Consider the following 23,686-nt stretch of genomic DNA (forward strand, 5'->3'; position numbering starts at 1 on the left):
GGACAATACAGTTACAACTGCTGAATCCTACACAAAAGCACTTACATGAGTGCATGGATAGTGCTATCCCAAACAGAATCAAGACGCTATCCTCCAAAAAAGGAAGCCAATCTGGTGGTCCCCTGCCATAAACAAACTCCACAACAGAAAGAAGAAACTTTGCAAAAGAGAGTAAAATCCCATGAGTGGAGGAGCTCCCTGGTCAGCCTCAGTAAGAAGCTGAGATCCCTCATAAGATCCTCCAAAGCTAGCTAAGAAAACAAAATCATCACTGATTCTAAGGGCAACCACAAAGCATTTTATAGCTATGTCAAGAATCTCAATGGGAACACCCAGATCTGCTCTGAGCTACAGCACAACGACACAAAATTACAGAATTAACTGATATTGCCAACATCCTGGCAGATAGGTTCAGTGCTAACTTTACCCCCTCTCACCCCCTAAAGGGACCATATTTATACAGGAAGAATCCTTCTGTGTGGCACACCTCATCACAAAAGGGTTCTCATCCAGGAAAAAAGAGGTCATTGTTCCCCTCTACTCGGCACTCATTAGACCCATTATAGAGTACAATGCCTCTTTTGGAATGTACCTTGCAAGACATCTGCAGCAGCTAGAAAGGCCACAGAAGTACCTCACAAAGAGGATTACTGGCCTCAAACAGATGCCCTACACTGACTGTCTCAAAACACTCCAGCTTTACTCTGTAGCATATCACCTACTCCAAGGAGATCTCTGCCTAACATTTAAAACTATGTTAAACCCAGAGCTGTTGGACATGCTACACCTAAAGAAATCCCAATCCGTCTGAGCTACTCGCTCTAGTGACCTAAACCTTGTCACCACAATAAACAGGACATGCTGGAAGGATAGATTCCTGTCTCAAAGACTTCCTATACTCTGGAACAAGCTACCCATCTATGTCAAGCAAAGTTCCTCATTAGCACTCTTCAAGAAAAATCTTGATGAGTGGATGGGAAATAGGAAATACACCCCGGGGATCACTTCTGTGGCTCTGCTCGACAGGGGCACAGGAAATTAACTTTCTTGGGTGGCATAAGCCAGGGAACCTTGTTGGCTAGGCGTACTTAGGCCCTTGCATTGATAGCCTAGTACATACCTACCTATGAACTTATGAACCTTTGAACATAGCTGCAAGGACTAGAAGAGGATCCAGTATAGTGTGTCATGTTAGGAGACAAGTGTTTTAGGAAAATTCATTAGTGATGTTTCTGTTAAATAAATAAATCAAAATAGATTGCAAAATTACTTTGGGAGTAAGAAGGTATGGTGAATGAACATCAGTCAAAACAGAGATCTGCCAAGCAACATTCTTTGATTATTAATATCTGAAATTCTATTTTTTTCTTATAATTATTAACAATTAGCAAGAGTGAGCCATCACCTATTTTCTTATTTATAAAAACACCAATTTCGAGTAGGTATTGCATATTTTTAAGGGTATGCACACACTTTCTAAGGAACTAAAATAGCCTGTTATTAAAAAAAAAAAGAAAAAGATTTATGGAACTTCCCACTTAGCACTACCGATGCAGAGTGTTAAGTTAAATGTGGAAAAACAAATGACATGACAACAAACGTAATTTTGTGCTCCTGGCCTGTCACTCTTCATACCTCTCAACTGCACAGATTTTCACAGAATGTGTAGATTTTCACCTCATATGTTTGATTTGTTCCTCATAAAATCTATGGTTTTCTGGCAAATCATAGAGGATTGAAGTCACTATAAATTACCAAATACTGACATATATTTGAGTTTCAGACTTCATATCCTTCAGAAAATGATTGCTAACACAAATCATGTTATCCTAGCAGCTTTCTAAGTTTATAGCAACATTATTTAAAATCTGTTCCTATTTTTTGGGACTTTGTCCATCATTATTTTAGGCTTTGTGCAGATTTCTTACATTAAGAGGTTGAGAGGTATGACTGACTTTGATTGGGGATCTTAACATATTTGGGCAGGGCAGAAGCAAACAATTGTACATCCTGGAAAATAAGTAAAATGATGCACATATAAGAATGACCAAACTAGTACAGGAAGTTCAGGTAACAAGTTTGTGTGTAACTGGTTAATTTCACCTTGTAATGCTGCATGCAGCTGTGAATCTTTGAATCTGTGAGAAAGCGATGACATAAATGAAACAGTTCTGAGGGTGAAACAGAAGCAGAACAATTATCATTGAAGAGAAGCATGTTTCTGTATTTGTGCCGCATGAAAGGTAGTGGCAAGAATTAACCCCTATTACTGTTTTACATGTAAATTGGTTTGTCAACAAGCCCAAGGTGGACTAGAATATGTATTACTTCAGGGTTCTTGCTTATTTAAGAAAGTCTAGTAATATTAATTTCAAATGTGTTCACAAATTAAAGGTCGGACCTCCTGGAATCAGCAGGTGGTAAGGCTTGTAGGAATCGCTCTGCCACAAAAGAACTAATTAAACATCAAATGCATATGTAATATAAATTATCAAAAGGTACAGTGGTTAGGATAACTATTATTATTGCCATAATTTTACAAATATTGAATTATAAAGAAAATTACAAGGTATTTTACACCAAGTGGAGAACTATAATCATTCCTAGCAGCTACTATTTTCAAATATAACTGGTTGCCCACTTCTGAGTATGAGCGAGGGGAGGTTAACTACAAGTAAAATAGCAGGTTAGTATATCCACTGTTTCAAGCATATAACGAGGGCTGGCACCACATAGGTGCTGTATATACTCCAAAACGAAAGGAATAACCCTTAACTCCAAAAGCAAAATGCATTACTTGTTATTTGAGAAATGGTGTATGGTCTGTGGTTAAAAGGTGATAAAAGATGATAAAAATATTTTTTTAAAACTACTTTACTAGAATAAAAGTACTGGAAGTGCTGGTATTCATAGAGGAGAGCCTTGTTTGGAATATATCGCTGGTTTTCTTTATATACTAGTTTAGAAAAGTTCTGTTATTCTTTTTTATCAGAAATGTATAATTCTTTTTTATGAGTTTTAAATAGATAGCTAGTTTGTTAGAGGCTGGAAAAATCAGTGGTGGCTTTTGGTTATGTGTTAGAATAAGACTTATTATGCTGTTGCTGTAGTACGGACTTGAATCACATTCTGCAGTTTCTCAATTCAATTTTCCAGAAAGCTAAACTAATGCTGATTGGTTGAAAAACGGTGTAAGTATCCAGGCATTACTGAGGCTGTGATATGATGCTCTTTAGCATGGAACATCAAAGGGCACACCTACTCAGCCAGGAAGGCATGAGGAAACAATGCAGTAAACACAAACTATTTTATCCAATTACTGCCAACTGAAAACAAGTGTGCACAGTACTTAAAACCTGGTGCATCATCTGATAAGTGAGATACAACTGTTATCAGAAGTCTATAGGTGATAAAAGTGATGTAAGCTAAGTGGTGATTCCTGTAACAAAAGCTGGTTGGTAGAGAAAAGGATTTTATGTAGGAGTTGTTTCTTATACGCTCCTTCTGCAAGAAGTGAGTGTAATTTTTTTTGCAATTATTGAACTGAGGTGTGGCAGTTTTGGAGATTTGCATTGCATGAGAAGTACTTAAGTAATTTCCACTAAGATATGACATGAGTAAGGTAGCACATCTCATGGAATACTCTTTTGGGCTGCATATACTGTTGCAAGTGCTAACCAATACATCTAGGAATACATCCAGCAATTGTAACATGACCAAGTGTAAAAAACATGCCTAATGAGAATCATCATGCTGAAAAATTACTGAATCAAGACATACTCGTTGCTTAGAAATTATATAGCATTATTAAGAAAAGTAGTATGAACCCAAGTTACATTTTGTAAAAGATGCATCAGATTTAAAGAAAACAACTTTAGACAATGGCATTAAATTCTAGAAATACAATTTAATTACAAATAGCAGTAAAAAGAAGTACAGTAACACCGCTCTTGTTTTAAGAAGTTTATGAAATGCAGCTCCAGTATGTCCTGTTAATTGTATAATTAGTACTGAAACACAAATAGAATATATATTTTTTTTTCATTAATTGTTTATGTTATTATGGTGACAAGATGCCGTAGCTGAACACTTTGCTTTCATGAAAGGTGTAAACATTTTTGGCATAAGATACTTTAAAATAGCCAGCACAAAATAATGCATTCTTGTCTACAAACTACAGCATTAGTCTTTTCATGGTATGGATGTCCTTTAAAAATCAGTTGCGCTTCAAAGTCCAGTGCATGATTTTGCAGGGGCCTCATATGGCCATAGAATATTAATACCTTAGTGAAAAGAAAACACACACAAGAATGCATAAATTCCATTCCATGTTCTGTCACTGTCAACAAATTATTTAGGTCCATAATGGTGATAATTTATTACAACTCACTTCCTACTGAGAGTAAATAAGTCTGTCCCTTTAAATTCCCCAGGCAATTAGAATAATGAAAGCATGTATATTAGCATTTATTTCTTGGAGCATTTACATGAAAGCCGTTTTCTCTCTGACAAATTAAGGGACAAATTTTTTTCTCAAACTTCTGTCAGGTGAAAGGATATTATGATTAAACTGCATGCATAAATTTGGGCAACAATAAATCCTTTTATTGCATTAGTGGAATTTATTGACTGTGCCTGCAGTCATGGGTAAGGGGGTTGCTACACACCTGCTTATGGTTAATTAATACCAATACCTTCATTCGAAAAATGGAAACAGGCATTTTTTTTTTACAGGAAAGTCTTTACATCTTGGCAGGAAAGAAGAAACTGGGAAGTTGTTTTCCTTTTATTTTATGGCACCTTCGTTTTAATTTCTTGTTATTATGGGAGGTCTAATTGCACAGGTGAAAGAATGTTCCCTTCCCCAGTTTTCCAAGAGTAACAGTTATACATAACTTATATTTATACAGGTATTGTTCTCCATACAGCTCATTTGTATTTCCATTGAAGATGTTGGCATCAAGACAGGCATTTTTTTAATAAGGTAGCAGCTGTTATTTTTGCTTTGGATTTGGAGAAGCTCAAACCCTTAGGAACTGATGATTTCATATTATTATGTATTAATCAATAATAGCAACAAAGCTGCTTGCAGAAATAGCTCAATAATCAAGTTTGGGTATAAATGGAAATACTATGAACAAAAAAAAGCATCTAGTGTGGAACAACAAACTTCCAAATGTCAAATTACTGAGAAGTGTGTGTAATAAATAGCTAAACAAGAGTTCCACAATGGACAGTCAAACAACAAACACTTTACCACATTGCTGAACACAAATGCGTAAAATATCACACACACAAGAAAACTCAGACCATAAGCAGTTTTTACAGAGTGACGGCTTATGTCCGGGCAAGCCCCCATGGCCCCCAATACCCTCCAAACTTACATATACCAACCCTGCAGTTACACAAATATAAAAAAGGGAGAAATCTCGAAAATAAAATTAATTGCTGCTTGTTCAAGCACACAAACCACACAGGTAGTGATTTCATGCAAAAAACAGTCATTCACATTCTGATGCTTGCATCAAGTGATTTTGGCACCTGATGTTTGGGGAATGTAAATTTGGCAACCTGTAAATATACCCTAAAATTATTAGGAAGAAAAGTGATTGATTCCTGTCTAATACAAACATTGTCATAGGAAACAGACCCATAAACTTAAAAGATGACTGTTGTTACCCCACACACAGTTAGATGAGATATGCCTTTATGTCTGCGTAAGGCTGATTACATAAAGTATTAGTTCAGAAAGATTATTTATGCAGGCATTATTAGTGGTTTATTACCAAGAACTGAGCATGAAAAAAGGGACAGATTCTGTGTATAGGTTCATTTGGTAAGGGAACAAATGTATTTACGATATTATAACAGAGAGCTTGGTTTGATTTATATTTATGAGCTCATGTATTGTAAATGCATTGCTTACTTGCTTGCTGCAACTTGCTGGAAATAAGACATGTCTGATATCCCATTAGCACTATTCTAATAAACTCCGCAGTCCTCCTAGAACTCAAACTCTAATTCTAACATTTCCACCTGACCCCTACTCCTACCTCAAAATTCACTCATCTAGTCTAACGTTATAACTCCCTCATACTCCTTGTATTAAATTCCTCGATCACTCCCTAATCTTAATTTCCCGATTGCTCCCAACCCTAAAATCCCTGATCACTCCTTAAGCCTGTATTCCATGATTGATCATTTAGCCTAAAAAACTCTAAACCTAAATTCCCCTGTCACTCCTTAACTCTAAATTGATGATCGATTCCCAAGCCTAAAATTGTCAATCAGTCCTTAACTCCATCATTTACTCTCATTCCCTATCTGTAACCTTAAACCTAACCACTAAACTCTGAATCCCTTCCTTTTTCTCCCCGTGGCATTCTCACTTACCTTATTTGAATTTGCTATGTATTTGAATGATGGCTCCGCTCTCTCTCTCTGATACATCTTACCTGAACAGGTAGTTGAGCTCAATCACAAGCAGCAGCCCACCATTAGCTGGAGGGCTGGCATAATAGTTAAGGTGTTTACTTTGTAAATAAAATGTACAGGGCTTGATTCTTACCTTTGGTCACTGTTACTGTGGTCAGTTTGGGAGGTGAGCACTATTAAGTGCTTGAGAAGGGATTGCTTAAAAGTGTATATGACTAGGCATCATAAGGTCAGTATTATGGTCCTTGTCACCACTTGCCTACTATGTTCCTATGCAAGCTGCATGACAGATGGCTTCCCAGATGTGAGATTGGGGTCTGCAGGCAACCAGGACTTGAACTGTTTTAAGCAAATCCCTAGCTTAAGTACACTGTTTTAATATCATTTTATTATCTGATCATACATCTCAGCCAGCAAGTACAAGAAAAGCCAAAAATAATGTGTGTGTGTGGGGGGGGGGGGGGCAAAGGCTCAAATCCATGACAGATTTTAAATACTGCTCTTATAAACATAAAAAGTTGCTAGAATAACAGATTTTACATTAGCATGCATTTTTTGAAGACTATGACATCTGAAACTGAAATGTATATTGTTATTTAGTGACTTCAATCCACAATGATTTAACAGAACACCATAAATGTTATGAGAGACAAGACCAAAAATATGTGGCAAAAATCTGGATATTCTGTCAAAACTTGGGTAGCTGAGAGGTCTGCATCCGACTACTTATGCTAGTGAATGTTAAAAGGAAACAAGAAACATGATAGCAAAACAGGAAAAAAAATAATTACAGATGAATTGCAACAGGCATTTGGTATGTAGTGCACTGAAACATTTATGCTACTACATTTAGAGTTTCTGAACTACGGTCAGTGACATACTTTTGTACTATAAGGAAACTAACCACTTTAGTGACCTCATCTACAGGAATGGATCCAATCCTAGCAGTTGTTTCTAGTACTGCCTCTTTAAGGGAGATTATGTTTATTAGAATAGCAAGCCCTGAAAGGATTACCTCTATCTCAAGTTCCACCAGCTGTGGTTAGCATTCTCTATCTTTGTTGAGAGCAGCAGGGGGCAGTACCCTCTTTCCCCCTTGTAGTGAATGACTTGCCACAACCTGTTTGAAGCCATGTGGAAGTCATTCTGCACAGCTCCACTAAAGTCCTCCCACACTTGGGCCTTCACTAGAGTGACAGTCATACCGGTTGGCTTCCTATTGTGTCACAACATATTGGATAAATGCAAACATCTCATAGGTTCATAGGTTCATAGGTAGGTACTAGGCTATCTGCCCGAAGGCATTTATAAGCCTAGCCAGAATGTGTTGGCTTTCACCACCCCCTTAGATTAGTTCCCTGTGCCTCTGTCCAGCAGAGCCACTGAAGTGATCCCCGGGGTAAACTTTCTGTTTCCCATCCACTCGTCAAGGTTTCTCTTGAAGAGTGTTAGCGAGGAGCTCTGCCTGATGTAGATTGGAATCTTGTTCCAAAGCATGGGAAGTCTCTGTGACAGGAATCTATCCCTCCAGCACATCCTATTTATTGTTGTGGTGAGGTTTATATCCCTAGAGTGTGTGGCTTGAGGGGATAAGGTTTTCTTTAGGTGGAGCATGTCCATCAGTTCTGGGTTGGACATGGCCTTGTATGCCAGGCAGAGATCACCTCTGAGTAGGCGGTATGCAACCGAGTACAGCTGGAGTTTCTTCAGTCGAGCTGCATAGGGCATCTGATTGAGGCCAGTGATCCTCTTGGTGAGGTACTTCTGTGGTCTTTCCAGCTGTTGCAGGTGTCTTGTAAGATACATCCCAAATGGGGCGTTGTACTCTATGATGGGTCTGATGAGCGATGAGAAGAGGGGCACAATGACCTCTTTTGATCTGGATGCGAATCCTTTTGTGATGAGGTGTGCCACATAGAAGGATTTTCTAACCACTTTGGCAATGTGATTATTAAAGGAGAGTTTACTATCTACTTGGGTCCCCAGATCCCTTATTTCGTCTTCTGTATTTAGGGGACTACCACCTATGTGGTAGTTTGTGGGTACTTTGTTTTTTCCAAAGGGGATAACTATGCACTTTTTGGCATTTAGCTTGAGGCCATGATTTTGACACCAGAGCTCCACAGCTTTGCAGACCAAGCTAGTCAGGCTTATAGGGTGATAGTTCCCAGGGTCTGTTGTGGCTCCACCTTTGTGAAGCAGAATAACCATTGCTGTGCGCCACTCTATGGGTATGTAACCTGTGGAGAGGCTGAGTTTGAACAGTGTGTTTAGGTGAGGGGTTAGTTCATCTTTGAGCTCATGTAGGATGCAGCCTGGGACACCGTCCGGTCCCATTGATGCTGTGTTTTTGGCTTTGGAGAGGGCTGTTTTAACCTGAGTGTCTGTGATTTCAGGAGCTCTACATTCTTTTGGTGTGGTTATGGGCCCTTTTGGGGGTGAGAGGGGGGTGAAGTTTGTACTGAAACTGTCTGCCAGGATGTTGGCAATATCGGTCGGTTCAGTGTATTTTGTGTCATTCTGTACTAACTCCGAGTAGATCTGAGCATTGCCACTTAGATTCTTGACATAGCTAAAGAATGCCTTGTGGTTAGCTTTGGAGTCCTTGGCAATTTTTCTTTCGAAACCTGCCTTGGATGATTTTATGAGGGATCGTAGTTTCTTGCTGATACTGATCAGGGATGTCTTCTCTTCTTGGATTTTACTCTTTTCTGTACTAGTTTCCTCCTACTATTGTATAGCTTGTTTTATGGCATGAGTTCACCAGACTGGTTTCCTTTTCTTGGAGGAGTGAGTCTTGGTTTTTCTTGGGATAGCATGATCCATGCATTTCTTGTAGGTGCCCGTAGAATGATTTAATAAAGGATTTTGCAGCTTGGACAATGTTATCCGTTAGCATGGGGGCTTTGAAACTTTCCACCTTCGTCTTAAGTAACGTGAAGTTTGCTTTTTCACAGTGGTTTCCTTGTCCGGGGGTGGGGGAGGAATGTGGATATCCAAAGTGATTTTTTTTTTATGGTCAGATCTAACCAGTGAGGGGTTGACCTCCAGTGTGGAGCACCGGTCGCCCATGTTGGTGATGACCAGGTCCAATATGTTGTCTCCTCTGGTGGGAGTGTTGACCAGTTGATCCAGGGCATTTGAGTTTATAAATTCTAGGAAATGTTGATGAAGGGAGTTAGTACTTGAGTAGTTCTCCTAATTAATGTTTGGGTAATTGAAATCACCCAATATTAGGGTGTTTGGTAGGACCTTTATATTTCTCAGTGTTTCTAGAAATGTGGAATGGGGGTCCTGGGACATGGTGGGTGATCTGTAGCAAGCTACAATTTGAATTGCAGTTTTGCCCATTGTTAGTTGCATGTGGATGATCTCTGAAGCATCGTGCTGTGCCACTAACCTGGAGGTGTGGGTATCCTTGATGAATATGGATACACCCCCGCCTTTTGTATTTCGGTCCAGGTTCTGTGGCCGAAATGTATGGTATGAGTTGTAGCCTGGTAGTGCTGGGGTGCTCTCTGGAGCCTTAAACCAGGTTTCTGTTACTGCACACATATATAGATTTTCTCCATACTGAGGAGTGCCTCGAATGCGTGCATTTTGAGGTTTAGACTTCTGGCATTGAGTAGCATTACCCTCAGTTTTTTGTTACTTGTGCTATTTATGGCGGTGGGTTTGTCTTTTGAGCCTTGCCAAAAAAAGGCACTACGGAGGTGGCAAGAGCCTTTGTCAGTATTTGAAAACCTAAGGGTGAAAGGTGCAAGCCGTCTCTAGCGAAGCAGCGTGGCTTGTCGAGCATGTCATCCCAGGCGAACAGACACTGGATCCCCTTTGAATGACACCAGAAACTTAGCCAACTGTTGAAATTGATAATTTTTTCTTTATACTGTGGTATCATTCTTGGTGAGGGCAGGATGCTACTCAGGGTCAGGGTCATACCGGCCTGGGCTACAAGATCAGAGAGCTCTTCCATGTCTCAGTCCAGGGAGGTACGGCTCAGGTCATTCACACCAATATGGACAATGACAGAGTCATATTTGTACTTGTTCTGGAGTGACCTGAGTGTTTGTGTTATGTGGCAGATCCTGGCACCTGACAGGCAACTAACAGTAACCTTCTCCTTATTCAGCCTAGTGAGTGGGACATCAGTGTGCGTCACCTATTACTAGTATGTTGGGTATGTTATTTTGCCTTAAGGGTTGTGATTGCATGGCACACTGGTTTTGTGAAGTATGTGTTTCATGATTTGTGTTGGGGGTGGAGGTTGCTTGGATGTCTGCTTTGGAGGTCTCTGTTGCTTTTGCAGATTTTTATTTAGAACCTCCGAGTATGTTTTTGTGTATTTATGTGTGTTTGTTAACGGTGCTGGTTTAATGGGTCTATATGAGACTGGTGGTGAGATGCAAGTATTTCCCTTCTCCTCTTGACTGTCTGATCCAGCCTTGGTTTGAGAGAGCTTAGCCTCCAGTTTGGCTGTATACTTGCATCTATCACATGTATTAGTGTTTGGTGGTAAGAGGAGAGGGTTGTCTGTGTACATGAGGCAGTTGTAACATTGCCTCAAAATGGCTTGTAAGGTTGAATAGAGAGCCTTGTCCTTCTGTACAGTATAGGAGGGTCTAGTGCTAGGGTTTATAGGTGCTTGCTTTGAGTTTTGAGCAAGTGCTGGGCTGAGAAATAAATGGCTTGGGTGCTTAAGTTGAAAGTTTGTCTAGTTCCAAGGGAAAATTTGAAGAGGAGACTTTGTGGAGCCAGGAATAGTTATACCCTAGCTAACCTGCGCTACCTGGCATGCAAAATCGGGCAAATGCAGTATTTATAGCAGGAAAATGAAAGAGATAGAAATTAGCCCAAAATGGCCAATAAACTACTAATTTCTGGGCTGAAACCACTCATCCAGGGACAGATAGGCTGCTCAAAGCTCCCCGCTCTCACAGGTGAACAGAGAAACTTCCTTCTATCCAAGTAAGGTATGGGCAAACATAGAGATTTGTAACACAGCCCTGAATTCAGCACTTAATCTGAAAACTGGACTATACTAGCTTAGAAAGGTGGTAAACAAGTATATATATATATTTTTTTTAGAAAAAAAAGCCGATACAATCAAAAAAACTCTTTAAATGCACAGAAAAGGATACTTATTGTTATATATCTCAGATCAGAGTTGTAGTCGATGCCACTAGTAATAAAGTAGGAAGAAACACAAATACAGTAAAAGCAGATGAATAGAATGCAATTTTATATATATATATATATATATATATATATATAGAGAGAGAGAGAGAGAGAGAGAGAGATAGATATAAAACAATAGAAAACAAACAACTGATCTCCACAATAACTTTGGCTGGAAGGCCACATTCTTTAACTTTATCTGCTTGGTGTCTTTTCTGTGCTATGAGGCAGAAGACGGCATGCATGAATCTGGTGAGCTGTGTTTTTCCAGTAATCCTTCCATAACAACACATCTCTTAGGTATTGTTCATGAGAATAGTATATATTTTCCATTCTGGTCACACATTTCAGACAAGCATCTGTCCAGAGTATGGAGAATGCCATGTGGAAAAGAGACACAGTATCATGCATATGCTACTGGAATGGCCCAGATGCCAGTATACCAGGAATAGCAATACATTTATTCCTAGAGAAAAATGTTTCTCCCCACAGTCAAGATGTTATCATGTGGGGAGTATGTCTGGCATACAGCCTATGCTGTCTTTCCACTGTGTATCTACTACCTTGACAGGGGGCTTGTGGACTCACAGTGATGTAGAATTCTGAGATCTTCATCACCTCATTGTCTTGCTCTCTACAGGTTGCAGTACCTCTACAACAGCAATAATGCCAAGTTGGAGGATTGAATTATATAGTAACAGTCTAAATGAGAACCTTTTAAGCTGTCTGTTGTCTATTGCACTCATTCCTATGGATGGGCTCAGCCTCCCACTGAAACATTTTTCTAATTGTGATCAGATGTGACCATGGATTTAACTATATTTGTTAAGATGTATACAGGGAGTGCAGTTATCTGTGTATTGAAGGTGTCAAGTAAAAGCCCAGATCACTTAAAGTTTTACTAGATTTACTTTCCTCATCTTCACATTTTACTATTGTATAGCTATTACTTTCTAGCATTTATCTATAATTTTGCTTTGGGCTTTTATGGATATGTCTAAGCTGCATGCCTTGCTTTGTGATCACCTTTATCCACTCACTGGCTCTTTGTTTGTGTAGTTGATAGCAATTCATTTACATGGTTGTGTCTTTCCCTTTGCAGAGATTGTTTTAAAATTTGAGCCATACATCAACTCTAGACAGCCATCAATGTTATTAGCATACGAAGAGAAGCCAACTTATTAACGTTTCTGTGTCAGGATTTAAAAAAAAGGAAAAAAAACATGTTTTGTTGTATTCATAACTGAACCAGTATCTTCTAATGAAAGTTTGGATGGTTCGCGTCCCAGATTGCCACCTTTCATACAGAATGGCAATCTTGAAACAGGTTGCAGATAAACTTTCTCTGCAATAAAGAATGCTATCTACAAAACCTAATTCTGTGTTGGCAACATCTTTCCCCAAATCTACTTAATTCTCCGACACAACCAAAACCTTAAGAAGAGCATTTCTACCTTCTATGGTTTCACTAATACACTCATCATCTATTGCCACTGGATAACCTTTCAGAATAAATCTTTACTAACTGTTGCTTGGATTTAAACTGTATGTACCCAAGTTATTGAAAGGAAAATATAATCCCTATATAGATCCCTATATACTGTCCCTTTGTGGGCTGCTGTGTCTCCTCGGGCTGGGAGTAAATATTCCTCATCCTGTACACCTGGGTTCCTGTCCTTCCCTAGCTAAAGAGGCCCTGTGGACATCATATTAAGCAACATAATCCTGAATAGGATTTTACGTCCTCCCCAATAAGACTGTCTACCCAGAGTTGACCTTTTTTGGAAACCTGTACACCTGGGTTCCTGTCTTTCCCTAGCTAAAGAGGCCCTGTGGACATCATATTAAGCAACATAATCCTGAATAGGATTTTACGTCCTCCCCAATAAGACTGTCTACCCAGAGTTGACCTTTTTTGGAAACCTGTACACCTGGGTTCCTGTCCTTCCCTAGCTAAAGAGGCCCTGTGGACATCATATTAAGCAACATAATCCTGAATAGGATTTTACGTCCTCCCCAATAAGACTGACTACCCAGACTTGACCTTTTTTGGAAACCTGTACACCTGGGTTCCTGTCCTTCCCTAGCTAAAGAGGCCCTGTGGACATCATATTAAGCAACATAATCCTGAATAGGATTTTACGTCCTCCCCAATAAGACTGTCTACCCAGAGTTGACCTTTTTTGGAAACCTGTACACCTGGGTTCCTGTCCTTCCCTAGCTAAAGAGGCCCTGTGGACATCATATTAAGCAACATAATCCTGAATAGGATTTTACGTCCTCCCCAATAAGACTGTCTACCCAGAGTTGACCTTTTTTGGAAAGTATGTCCTATTCTTGTACTGTTTAATTTTACTCTCCAGGCTATTTTTGCTCCCCTCCCAAGTTAACCAGCAGCCCCCCCCCCTCTAGTTGTACTTTAGATCCTTTCTCTTTCCCTCCTCTCCTCGGCTTTGTTCTTGGGGAAGCTCTCCCACTACCCAGACTTTTTCTCTTGGTGAACTCCCTGCTTGCTCTGTCTCACATCTTTCCAGACCTGGCCACCAGGTGGCGCCCTTTCTACTAAGAATCATACTACTTTTTTCTTTTTCTTCCCCATATTTTTCGGAGTAGTCCACTACAAATCGCAATGGTTTTTTTTTCCTCCCCCATTTTTATTTCCACATTAGACCTCTGCCTTTTGCTATCCCTTACGTCTAAACCCCTCTACTTTACCTACTACTATCACCTACCCCCCACCCACCACATATCCCCACTAATTTTTTACTCTATAGCTCACCCCTACCTTTACACTTTATACAGTGCTTCCCTCTTCTTCCCTGATTGTTTTCTGCCATTGATCACCTCACTGGCCTTTCCTGGATATTTTTATTCACCTTTCCTACTCTAGATCCCCTTCTCCCTATTTTACCTACGTTAATCTGTGACTTCTCTTTTACTTGCCTTTTCCCTACCCTTTATCTACTGCACTCACCTCCTTCTAACTATCATCTCCCTCTCTGTTTTCTACTCTCGATCATTTATCTGCCTATAACATTTACTCTACCACATTACTCTCCGTCTCTCCCATCCTCACATATAACTTCCTGACCCACGTACTTGCTATCGCTTTTTTTGCTTTGTATTCCTACTTCTACTATCCCTGCCCACCCCCTCCCCCTCCCCCTCCCCCTCCAGCTTCATTTCCGTTTGTATCCTACAAATACACCCTTCCCCTAGCCGATTCATCCCTATATACTGTCCCTTTGTGGGCTGCTGTGTCTCCTCGGGCTGGGAGTAAATATTCCTCATGTGAGTACTCTCTTATGGCATATATGCATTGTTTAAGTGTTTCTCTTTAATTATTCACATTTTTTCTCCTTTGTATCCATGTTATATTCTTTTTATTAGCTTTACTGCTGGCTTTTTTGTCAGACTGGCTCTGTATGCCTTTAAATGGTTATGTATGCTATACTATGCCGCTGGGAACCACGTGGAACGCCTTTTAACTAGGAACTAACTGAGGCAGTTCTAACTCTTTACCACTGTCTATGGCTCTGCCCTAACCTTCCCGGTTGGTCGTTTGAGGAGCTAATCTGTTTTTTTATTCATTTACTACCAGTTGTGCCTGTGCTTGTGTTCCATCATTAAAATAAGACTAGCAACCACAGCGGTAGCATTTATCACACCGTTCGCTCTAAGCTTTGACTGTTATATGTTTTAAGACGCTTGAAGAGCCTATTAACTATACAGACTTATTAGCGGTTACGCTTGGCATGCTTTTTTACTTTTATTTGGCTAACAACCCAGAGGTAGTGCTTATCATTCAGCCTGTCGTAGCATGAACTTGTATCCTACGCTTCTTGGACGCTGAGGAGGTTTAACCGCTTTCTTGGTATCAATAAGCGGATACGCATGTGTTTCCTTACATCGTGCTTACCACAGCGGTAGTCATTTTATCACTCCGCTTGTCACGGTGCGTTCCTTTTACAAGCTGCTTTATATAGTGTTAACCTTTCCTGCAACATATTTTTAGCGTCCCTTACCCAGACCAGCCTCCACGTGGTCCCCCACTACTTACAACTGGCGTTCTCAGGGAGTTGTAGCTTTTTAAGACTTTATTTACGCCAAAGGTGTTGATACTAATGAACTGTCTTGTACACTGTTTTTATTTCATGCTCTCAGAACAAACCTTTTTAGCTCTGTTGTGACATTATTGCACCTATGTACACAATGAATGTTATTTTTTGACCTATAAATATGAAGCAACATTATTTCTAACTTACATCCCTCTCGGGATCCTGTAATCTTTGGCTATAGACGCTAGGCTGTGGATGTTGTGATCTGCCATTTCTCTAGTAACTGTTAACTGCTTGATGCTAATGTTGAAGAGTAGAACTTAATTACACATTAGGGTCTATGTCACTAACTTAAATTACATTCTAGTATATATCTGTTGCACGGTTGTTTTGATCCCTACTGTGTTTCACTAGCTGTCTAACTAAACCGTTTTATACAGTGAGATTTGGGTTAGTCTCTGTACTGACCTTGTTTTTAGTTTTTAGGCATATGTTCTGGTTATCTGGTACATACTTCATTGACTAATGACTTTATTTTCTTTTGTCTTTCTCTCTCTTCCTATATAATTCTTAGCCTGTACACCTGGGTTCCTGTCCTTCCCTAGCTAAAGAGGCCCTGTGGACATCATATTAAGCAACATAATCCTGAATAGGATTTTATGTCCTCCCCAATAAGACTGTCTACCCAGAGTTGACCTTTTTTGGAAAGTATATCCTATTCTTGTACTGTTTAATTTTACTCTCCAGGCTATTTTTGCTCCCCTCCCAAGTTAACCAGCAGCCCCCCCCTCTAGTTGTACTTTAGATCCTTTCTCTTTCCCTCCTCTCCTCGGCTTTGTCCTTGGGAAAGCTCTCCCACTACCCAGACTTTTTCTCTTGGTGAACTCCCTGCTTGCTCTGTCTCACATCTTTCCAGACCTGGCCACCAGGTGGCGCCCTTTCTACTAAGAATCATACTACTTTTTTCTTTTTCTTCCCCATATTTTTCGGAGTATTCCACTACAAATCGCACTGTTTTTTTTTTCTCCCCCATTTTTATTTCCACATTAGACCTCTGCCTTTTGCTATCCCTTACGTCTAAACCCCTCTACCTTACCTACTACTATCACCTACCCCCCACCCACCACATATCCCCACTAATTTTTTACTCTATAGCTCACCCCTACCTTTACACCTTATACAGTGCTTCTCTCTTCTTCCCTGATTGTTTTCTGCCATTGATCACCTCACTGGCTCTTCCCCACTCTGTTCGCTCCGCTCACTCCGCTCCCCTCCCTACCCCCAATTCCCACCCACCCCCAGGGGCCCTACCTTTATACTTGCTCAGACACACCCCCAATTAACTAGCATCCTATCTCATTTCCTGCCCAATATCACCTGTTAACACTATACTCCAAGTCTTACCACCACACCCTCTCTCCACAATCCTAACTGCCACACCTCACTCTACTATCACATACCACATAGTCTTAAACTTGCTAACCTCATCTCACTAATAACATGCCTTTAAGCCTTACCTCACTCTTTTCTCTACTACTCCTTAACATCCTTCTTTATTACTATACTCTTACCTCCTATGAATATTTTATGCTTAGCCAACCCTCCTGTTTTAGCCAAACACACCACATCTACACTTCCTCTACCTGAACAAACCCATATTAATATCCTGTCAACCTGTCCCTACCTTCCCCCTCTCTGCCACAAAGTACACCATTACAGATTCCTAACCTCTAAACGGTTTTATCTAATACCCTGCAAAAACCTAAAAGTATTTCAGGTCCCACAAACACTTTTACTGATACATGGGGGACATCCACCCCAACCCTGGTCCCAGTAATCTTCTCAGCCACACACCTACTAACCAAACTGCTAATAGTTCTATTTCACCTTTCTCCACTGACTCCCTTTCAATAGCTCACCTAAATATTCGCAGCATCAACAATAAAATCACACAACTCCATGCTTTAATTGATTTCTATGCCTTTGATATTCTCTGTCTCACTGAAACTTGGCTTAAACCAGGTACCAAAGACAACGAAATCACTCCCCCAGGCTATAGCACCTTAAGGCAAGATCATCTTAACAAAAAGGGCGGGGGAGTGGCCTTATTTTACAAATCCCAACTGCAGGTAGCCTTAATTGACTCCCTGCCCCCCTCCCCAGCTAATGCTGAAATACTCTGTACCAAACTCCAAGTTAATAAAACCAAGGCTATATATATAATATGCTCCTACATCCCTCCAGGCAATAATGTCAACACACTAGAAAATATCCTAAGCTGGATCTCCTGTAGCTTTCCTCAGGAAACCATAATCTTAGGAGACTTTAATATTGATTGGAACTCCTGCATCTCTCTCAAGCCCACCATTCACCTTAATCTCTTTAACTTTCATCAAACCATTAACTCCCCTACTAGAATGCACAAATCAACCCACAAACAAACCATTCTAGATTGGATACTGATTAACAACAATCCCCTCTCTTATAAAACTGGAATACTCCCTGACAATATCAGCGACCATCTCCTTACCTATATCACTAAACAAAAATACAACAATCCCAAGCAAGCTACCTATCGTACTGTACACAACAAAACAAATTTCAACCTATCATCCTTTCGTAATGAACTCAAAGAATATAACTGGTCAACTCTAAAACACCTCCCAATAGATGAAGCAGTTACCCATTTCAACAATACCTTCCTACAAATTCTCCAGCATCATGCCCCATCTCGATTAATTAGACTAGGCTCCAAAGCAGCCCCATGGCTCTCCAAAAAGACTAAACAAACAATGCTAGCTAGAAATAAATTATGGACAAAATGGAGGTCCACTAAAAACCCAACAGACCATCAAAATTTCACCTGAGAAACACAACAAAGAAACTCACCTATCTGGATAAAAAGAACTATTACTTTCAGTATCAACAAAACCAAAACCAAAACCCCAAACAATTTTGGTCAGGAATAAATAAACTGCTCCATCCAGGGAACACCAAAACACCTACACCAGCTAGCCTAGCTCAGACCCAACCTAATATAATAGCCAATACTTTCAATAACTTCTTCTCTCAAACAGTCACCTCTCTAGCAAACACCATGACTCCCCCCCCTTCCCTCCAAATAACCTCTTCCCAAAACAGCACCCCCACGCTAAAATTTAATACAGTCTCCACAACCTATATACGTAAGTTACTCTCTAAACTTAAACCTTGCACCCCTTCTGCCGACAAGCTACCAGCTGAATATCTTCAACTAGCTGCAACTGAACTCGCCTACCCAGTCTCCATCTTAATTGACAGAACTATAACCAAATCCAAAATCCCATCCTGTTGGAAAATCTCCCATATCATTCCCCTCCATAAAGGAGGTAACTCTAACGAACTTTCCAATTTCCGGCCTATTGCCCTTCTATCTCCACTATCTAAAATAATGGAACGCTGCATACACCATCAACTCTTACATCATCTCTTGCAAAACAACTTACTCATAGACTCACAACATGGTTTTAGACCACACCATAGTACTTCTACTGCCCTTCTCTCCTTCACTGACGTGATCAACAAAAATCGCAATAACAACCTTTTCTCCACTGCACTATTCCTGGACCTCTCGAAAGCATTCGATATGGTCAACCATCAACTTCTCCTAGATACTTTAAAATCCCTCTCTCTTGATTCACTAGCACTACAGTGGTTTGACTCTTACTTGACAAATAGAAAACAAGCAGTCCTCTGGGACAGCCATCTATCCTCTCAGCTCCCAGTTACTATTGGCGTCCCACAAGGATCCATCTTAGGTCCCCTCCTTTTCTCAATATTCATAAATAACCTGCCCACTTCCCTCCCTACATCCACTTGTATACAGTATGCTGATGATTCAACTCTCATCTGCTCTGCTCCATCTCCGGAAGAACTCCACTCCTCCACCCAAAAGGTCTTTACAGCAGAAAAATGGTTCCAACATATCTGTCTCCTCCTAAATCCCAAAAAAACCAAACTACTACTTTTCACCCCAACCCTTAAATCCACCCCAATCTCTTTTTCCATTGTGTCCTGCAATGGCACTATCATTAAACCTGACCATTCCACCAAACTACTAGGCATTACTATAGACAATCAGCTAAGCTTTGACTATCACATTGATTTAACAATCAAGACAGTTAATAAAAAAATAGGTGCCCTCTACAGACTTAAGCCCTTTCTTACTGCCACATCCCGAGTGTCTCTTGCCCAAACTCACCTCATCTCCACACTACTGTATGCCTCTCCATCTTTTATCAACATTTCTAAAGCTAACCTTCATAAACTTAATACAGCCTACCATAGTATTGCCAGGTTTGCCACAGGCTCCCCATTCCGTACTCATCACTGTCTTAATCTAAAAAAACTTAACTGGCTAGAACTTCAGAACCTAATACTCCTGCAGCAATTAGTCATCACTTTTAAAATTCTACATTACCCCTCCAATACACCCATACTCAATAACCTCATCACACCACATAAAAATCTTACTACACTTCGCTCAGCCAACAAGCTTCTAGTAACTACTCTTAAATCTCACAATAAAGCAGGTGACTCCTTATTTGCAAACACTGTTGGATCATATTGGAATAAACTTCCCAGAGAACTGACCTCCCTAGGCTCATCTCACCTTTTCAAAAAACAAATTAGAAATCATTTACAAAATCACTGGCTATGCCCATGCTCCAATCCTGACTGAGCTCAGCAAATATTTCACTTCTTTCCAGTCCCCTCCTTTTCACTTCTACTGATTATTCTTAACTTCTGATTGATCCCTCTACTGACCAACCTGCTTTTTTTTCTCTTCCTTCTTTTTTTCACACTTCCTATATCTTCCTGCTTCATGCTATATCACTACATTCTTGTCACCTTTTTTTCTCTTACTCACTTACTGGTTACTTCTATGCTAATCTATGCCAGGCCAGGCACAACTTGTACTTTTCCACTTTGTGCATACTTCATTTCTGTTACTAACTCTCCATATGTCACTATTTTTCTCAAATCCTCCTCTTTCCATGACAATCTCACTCTAGCAATTATTTATTTTTAATATTGCCTCTCCACTGCTATCTCTTGCTTTACTACCTCTGCATTTTTCTAAACTACATAATAACCGTTCCTTTATCTGCTTTCATATTTTACACTGTTTGTTTAATTGTTGTTTGCTTTTTGTCTTTGTTTGATTGTTTTTAATTCATTGATTGTTTTGAACTGTAAAGTTAATAGTATGATAGTGGAGCTTTTCTCCTCGGGCCTCTGCTGAAAATGGACATGTATCCAGCCAGACTAGCCCGGTTAACAAATGTAAAATAAAAAATAAAATAAAAATAAAATAATGTAATAAAGGGGCCACTTACTGCAGACTATCTGACTCATGATCAAGTTAATGAGTTTTATATTTTTCAAGTAACTTGACAAGGAGGATTAAAAAACAGTCACCAGTAGTATTTATTCAGAACAGCAATTGAAGAATTAAAAAAAATACAATTACAAGAAGGTGCCCTTGTATGGATTTTGCATATTCCTTCTAGAGAAGAATTCCCACTCACACACTTGAATCAGGGAAGGTAGCTAGTCCAAGAAACTGAAACAAGGTGGCTAAATGACATCTTGCCAAATGTCCTATGCTGGACATTTGGAAGATCTGGCAGTCCTTTGGCCAGTGATGTGAGCTGCCTAGTAATGATATTAGGTCACAGTAGCTATTCCAAGTAGACAGGACACAGCTTAAGTACAGTACAGAAGATGAGGGTAAGAACCTTACAAATGTCTGACGACAACTGGCACAGATTTCACAGCGAGGTGTGATGTGACACATGAAAGATCTGCTGGTCATCAATGCAGCAGTGGAATTTTGAATCCAGTGCAAGCAGGCCAGATTATAGTCTGAAAGGACAGGGAATGAAGCATTGCAGTAGTCAAGTTGGGACACAACTAGAGCAAGAATCACCATCTCAAGGTCCAAAGAAGAAATATGGCATCTTATCCAGGTAACAGTGAAAACAAAATGTCTTGATGACAGCCAACACATATCATTTCAGTGTTAGCCTATTCTCAAGGCAAATTCCTGGATCTCTAAAGAGAGGTATAAATTCCAACTGATGCCCACAAGGTAATCAACAGAAAGAGCAGAGGAAAATGAAATGCATGGAGTGTGGCTTGAACCAGGATTGTGTCAGTCTTAGCCTGGTCGTGTTTCAAATGACTATGGATCATACAGTCGAGGATCAAATCCAAACAGTCATCCAAAGTTGGTAAATTTGTTATGTGCCCTGTAGAAAAAGAGAGGTATCACTGAATGTCATCCCTGTATGGTTGATATAGATTACTTCTCCTTCTAATGCCCCCCCCCCCAAGTGACAGGGGTAGTGCTAGGCTAAAGGAAAAAGTTAAGCATGCATTTTTCTTTCTCTTTTTTTTGTTCCTCTGCAATCAGTGTGTTCTCATGGCCTAGGAATATATGACGCTTACATTTTTAAATATAGCATGGCTTGTCTTTCGAAGGGTGTTGGATCTCTAACCTTGCTGTTTTCTTTTTTTGAATGTAAGAATAAAAGTGAAAGACCAGGAACTGTATTTTTATTTCAATGTAATTACACTAATCTCTTACGAACTTAATAATAGCTTGCATATCACTATTACACCAGGCTGGAGCAAGGGGGATGAATCAGACTTGGATATGTGCTGGCAGTTAACTTTTGTTCCTAAAGAAATGTTGTCAGAAAAGTAAAATAAGAGGTTTAAACACTTGTTTTCTCCAGTGTCAGGAAAACGATGTCATGTGATGACTATTGAGGAGTGGGGAAAAACATTGAATACAGCTGTGCGATGTTATACTAGAAAGGCGTTGATGCTATTTTGTTCTTAATTGACCAGTCTTTGAGAATCAGATATGAATTTATCCAACATATGACAGTTAGGGAGTGTATTTCAGTAGTAAGATATAGCCAGGGGACTTGAATGTCTGGAGCTTAGTTTTTTTATGAATGCATCCTGTCTATTTTTATTGCCTTTTATTTTGTGTGTGTGTGTGTGTGTGTGTGTGTGTGTGTGTGTGTGTGTGTGTGTGTGTGTGTGTGTGTGTGTGTGTGTGTGTGTGTGTGTGTGTGTGTGTGTGTGTGTGTGTGTGTGTGTGTGTGTGTGTGTGTGTGTGTGTGTGTGTGTGTGTGTGTGTGTTTGCGATTGCATTTGCACTCTTTATCTGAGAGGAGAGTAGGCATTTTTGTACTTGTTGGCTAATAAGCTGTGAGGCACTCATCTCTCATTAGACTGCTTAGGCCAATTGAAAAGGAGTATTTAATGTATTCACATCTGTCTTAATTTAAAGGGAGCAGGTAACTGCAATTCCCATGGCTATTCCAGAATGGTGGCAATACTATCGTGTCAGTAATAATGCCGTAGTGGAATTGCAGATTTTTGCCAGCCTTCCCCTGGTAATTTGTGGTGTGTGTGTGTGTGTGTGTGTGTGTGTGTGTGTGTGTGTGTGTGTGTGTGTGTGTGTGTGTGTGTGTATAATATGTTGCATAAAGGGGGACTGGAAAACATTAGTTCACAGAAACGGCAGTGAGTCAGTGGCTTGTGGTGTTTGGCCAAAGCCTCAGTTCTGTAAGCGATATGTGTGCAGTTCTGTCTGAGAAAGAAGCCAATACCCTGGACTGCAGTGTGTAGTCCCTTTATACTCTTAGAGCCAAGTTGCATTTTGTGAATTAATTATTGAAGTACATTTTTGTTGAATTATTTGATATCAGTTCATCCTTGGTTGGCAGTGGCTGGATTTAAACTCCATTGGTGTCAGCCATTCTGACATCACAGTGGCTGTCATCCTGCCATCTGAGTGTCACAGGGATGACAATGGTCACATCTCCCATCAAACTGATGGCAGTGGTGCCATCCTGCTTTTCCGGTGCTTATGGTGAATAACAGATTGCTAAAAGTGAATTCTGTGGCACTTTGAATTTCATTGAGTAAGGATACAACAAACTACAGCGAGGTACCAC

This window comes from Protopterus annectens, chromosome 12.part0, assembly GCF_019279795.1.
Source record: "Protopterus annectens isolate FY-2018-M chromosome 12.part0, PAN1.0, whole genome shotgun sequence".
Taxonomy (NCBI): domain Eukaryota; kingdom Metazoa; phylum Chordata; order Ceratodontiformes; family Protopteridae; genus Protopterus; species Protopterus annectens.